Genomic DNA, 4,915 nt, shown 5'->3' with positions numbered 1-4,915 from the left:
TACTATTTCAGGTAGTTTTTATTTAGTTAGTGAAGGTAAGAATAAAAAGGCTCTATTAAACAAGGGAAGTAACTTACATTATTTCCGGATAAGTAATTAATTAAGGGTAGTGTCTACGTTCTCTAACGTTAGAGGACATATATACAAGCTGTCTACGTTCTCTAACGTTACAGGACATATATACAAGCTGTCTACGTTCTCTAACGTTAGAGGACATATATACAAGCTGTCTACATTCTCTAACGTTAGAGGACATATATACACGCTGTCTACGTTCTCTAACGTTAGAGGACATATATACAAGCTGTCTACGTTCTCTAACGTTACAGGACATATATACAAGCTGTCTACGTTCTCTAACGTTAGAGGACATATATACAAGCTGTCTACGTTCTCTAACGCTAGAGGACATATATACAAGCTGTCTACGTTCTGTAACGTTAGAGGACATATATACACGCTGTCTACGTTCTCTAACGTTAGAGGACATATATACAAGCTGTCTACGTTCTCTAACTCTAATGCTCAGGGCTTCCAAGCGTGACATCGAATCCCGGTCCCGGCAACTTTAAGTTTTGTTGTTGTTTTTTTCCCTCTCCTTCTCCTTACTGACCAACAATTTGGCCCCGGACCCCCCACCAGGACGAAGAATAATTGACAGGAGGAACAATTGGCAGGGGTCTGGGGGCCGCAGGAGGGCCCAGGATAAACGGGGGGGTTGATATCAGTGAGACGGTGGGCATCGGATCGGCAGATGAGGTCTGGAGGAAACTAAAAAAAAAAGATGGCGTAAAATTGGAATCACTGAACGTTAGAGAACGTAGACAGCTTGTATATATGTCCTCTAACGTTAGAGAACGTAGACAGCTTGTATATATGTCCTCTAACGTTAGAGAACGTAGACAGCGTGTATATATGTCCTCTAACGTTAGAGAACGTAGACAGCTTGTATATATGTCCTCTAACGTTAGAGAACGTAGACAGCGTGTATATATGTCCTCTAACGTTAGAGAACGTAGACAGCTTGTATATATGTCCTCTAACGTTAGAGAACGTAGACAGCTTGTATATATGTCCTCTAACGTTAGAGAACGTAGTAATGAAGTATGTCCTTTTTTTGCATAATGTTCAATATCACCATTTTCTATGACATAAAACTGTTTAACACTTTAATCTCTTTTTGTTCCTACAGTTGGTGGTCAATATAAGGATACCAGAACTAGAACTAATCTAGTCTCAAATGTACAAGGAAAAGATAACGCTAACAAACCAAACAGTGGGTTTTGAAATGTGTGAGGAAGTATCCAGGAAACGCCCAAGGGAGGTAAACAGGTTATAATAATTTATTCAAGTCAAGGGAAGTGGTCTCCGCTGTTTAGTTGTGTCATTTTACAAATCTTGTTTGATTGAATTACGTCCCCTGTCCCCCCCACCGTGTTGGTCTGGTGGGATGCTACCATAGATGTACACTATAGCTGACTATAGATATAAAAGGAGATAAGTCTGTGGATGCTACCATAGATGTACACTATAGCTGACTATAGATATGAAAGGAGATAAGTCTGTGGATGCTACCATAGATGTACACTATATAGATATAAAAGGAGATAAGTCTGTGGATGCTACCATAGATGTACACTATATAGATATAAAAGGAGATAAGTCTGTGGATGCTACCATAGATGTACACTATAGCTGACTATAGATATAAAAGGAGATAAGTCTGTGGATGCTACCATAGATGTACACTATAGCTGACTATAGATATAAAAGGAGATAAGTCTGTGGATGCTATCATAGATGTACACTATATAGATATAAAAGGAGATAACTCTGTGGATGCTACCATAGATGTACACTATATATAGATACAAAAGGAGATAAGTCTGTGGATGCTACCATAGATGTACACTATATAGATATAAAAGGAGATAAGTCTGTGGATGCTACCATAGATGTACACTATAGCTGACTATAGATATAAAAGGAGATAAGTCTGTGGATGCTACCATAGATGTACACTATAGCTGACTATAGATATAAAAGGAGATAAGTATGTGGATGCTACCATAGATGTACACTATATAGATATAAAAGGAGATAAGTCTATGGATGCTACCATAGATGTACACTATATAGATATAAAAGGAGATAAGTCTGTGGATGCTATCATAGATGTACACTATATATAGATACAAAAGGAGATAAGTCTATGGATGCTACCATAGATGTACACTATATATAGATACAAAAGGAGATAACTCTGTGGATGCTATCATAGATGTACACTATATATAGATACAAAAGGAGATAAGTCTGTGGATGCTACCATAGATGTACACTATATAGATATAAAAGGAGATAAGTCTATGGATGCTACCATAGATGTACACTATAGCTGACTATAGATATAAAAGGAGATAAGTCTGTGGATGCTACCATAGATGTACACTATATAGATATAAAAGGAGATAAGTCTGTGGATGCTATCATAGATGTACACTATATATAGATACAAAAGGAGATAAGTCTGTGGATGCTACCATAGATGTACACTATATAGATATAAAAGGAGATAAGTCTATGGATGCTACCATAGATGTACACTATATAGATATAAAAGGAGATAAGTCTGTGGATGCTACCATAGATGTACATTATATATAGATATAAAAGGAGATAAGTCTGTGGATGCTACCATAGATGTACACTATATAGATATAAAAGGAGATAAGTCTGTGGATGCTACCATAGATGTACACTATATAGATATAAAAGGAGATAAGTCTATGGATGCTACCATAGATGTACACTATATAGATATAAAAGGAGATAAGTCTGTGGATGCTACCATAGATGTACACTATATATAGATACAAAAGGAGATAAGTCTGTGGATGCTATCATAGATGTACACTATATATAGATACAAAAGGAGATAACTCTGTGGATGCTATCATAGATGTACACTATATATAGATACAAAAGGAGATAAGTCTGTGGATGCTACCATAGATGTACACTATATATAGATACAAAAGGAGATAACTCTGTGGATGCTACCATAGATGTACACTATATATAGATACAAAAGGAGATAACTCTGTGGATGCTATCATAGATGTACACTATATATAGATACAAAAGGAGATAACTCTGTGGATGCTACCATAGATGTACACTATATATAGATACAAAAGGAGATAACTCTGTGGATGCTACCATAGATGTACACTATATATAGATACAAAAGGAGATAACTCTGTGGATGCTATCATAGATGTACACTATATATAGATACAAAAGGAGATAACTCTGTGGATGCTACCATAGATGCACACTATATATAGATACAAAAGGAGATAACTCTGTGGATGCTACCATAGATGCACACTATATATAGATACAAAAGGAGATAACTCTGTGGATGCTACAATGTCAGGACGAAAAAAACCACAACAATTTTCAAACGCCAGTTGTGTTAATTAAGTTGAACGTGGGCATCTCAGCTGGACCGGACATTCACACAGTTGCATGTGATGCTAGGAGTTGACAGTAGTTCTAAGCTCCTTGATGTGACGACACGTTTGATCACGTGGTCCTTCCACTGGACGAGAGTCGTTTGGAAAAACATACAAGTAACATACAGCTAAAGGAGACTGTTGAACGAGCAATAGAGGAAATCACACATCTAGGGGAGACAATTGGTGGAAACAATAGAATAAAATGAAATATACAACACATCTAGTGGGGACTTGGTGAAAATAAAATAGAGAAAACATAGTAATATAGTGGGGACTGTTGGTGAAAAAAAAATATATATACCGGTATAACACATCTAGTGGGGACTGTGGGGGAAAAAAATATATATATACCGGTATAACATATTTAGTGGGGACTGTGGGTGAAAAAAAAAAATATATACCGGTATAACATATCTAGTGGGGACTGTTGGTGAAAACAATTTTTTTTTAAATGAAAAAAATCAACAGCATTTGTATAGTGCATATCCCCGCTCAACAGCAGGCTCTATGCGCTTTACACTATATTATTACCCCAGCAGACCTTAGAACACTCCGAAACATTCCCAGCTTCCCGGGAAGCATACAGTGCAAGCAGCTGATTAAGCGTTCAAACACTAACAAACTGACAAGATATTTCACTGTTTATAGCCGGGTACCCATTTCCACCTGGGTGAAGTGGGGCAAATTCGTGTAAAGTGCCTTTCCCAAGGACACAACGTCGGGCCCGCGACTCGAACCCCCGACCTGCCACCTCACGATTACGAGTCTGGTAACCTAACCACCAGACCACCGACAACCTCACGATTACGAGTCTGGTAACCTAACCACTAGACCACCGACAACCTCACGATTACGAGTCCGGTAGCCGAACCACTAGACCACCGACAACCTCACGATTACGAGTCCGGTAACCTAACCACTAGACCACCGACATATATACATCTAGTGGGGACTGTTGGTGGAAAAAAAAAAGAATAATAAAAATATATAACACATCTATTAGGGACTGTAGGTAAAAAACCCAGATAGGCCTATATATAAATATATATATATATATATATATATATATATATATATATATATATATATATATATATATATATATATATATATATATATCTATATCTATATAGAGGGGACTAAGAAATAGAATACAATAAAATATACAACATATTTAGTGGGGACTGTTGGTGGAAAAATATATACAAGTACAAGTATTATGTTTTCAACTGTCTCCGCTAGCTGTGATTATTTTTATTTCTTACAACTGTCTCCACTAGATGCGTTATTTCTTACATGGGTCATCCATTTTTTATTAGCTTTTTTATCTTTCGGGGGGATATTTTCCTCCACAGCTTCCATTATTGAGTCTTTCATTTCCCTCCATAGTT

The sequence above is a fragment of the Aplysia californica genome, unplaced genomic scaffold, assembly GCF_000002075.1.
Source record: "Aplysia californica isolate F4 #8 unplaced genomic scaffold, AplCal3.0 scaffold00166, whole genome shotgun sequence".
Lineage (NCBI taxonomy): Eukaryota > Metazoa > Mollusca > Gastropoda > Aplysiida > Aplysiidae > Aplysia > Aplysia californica.
The sequence above is the reverse complement of the archived record's forward strand: the minus strand, read 5'-3'. Positions refer to the sequence as shown.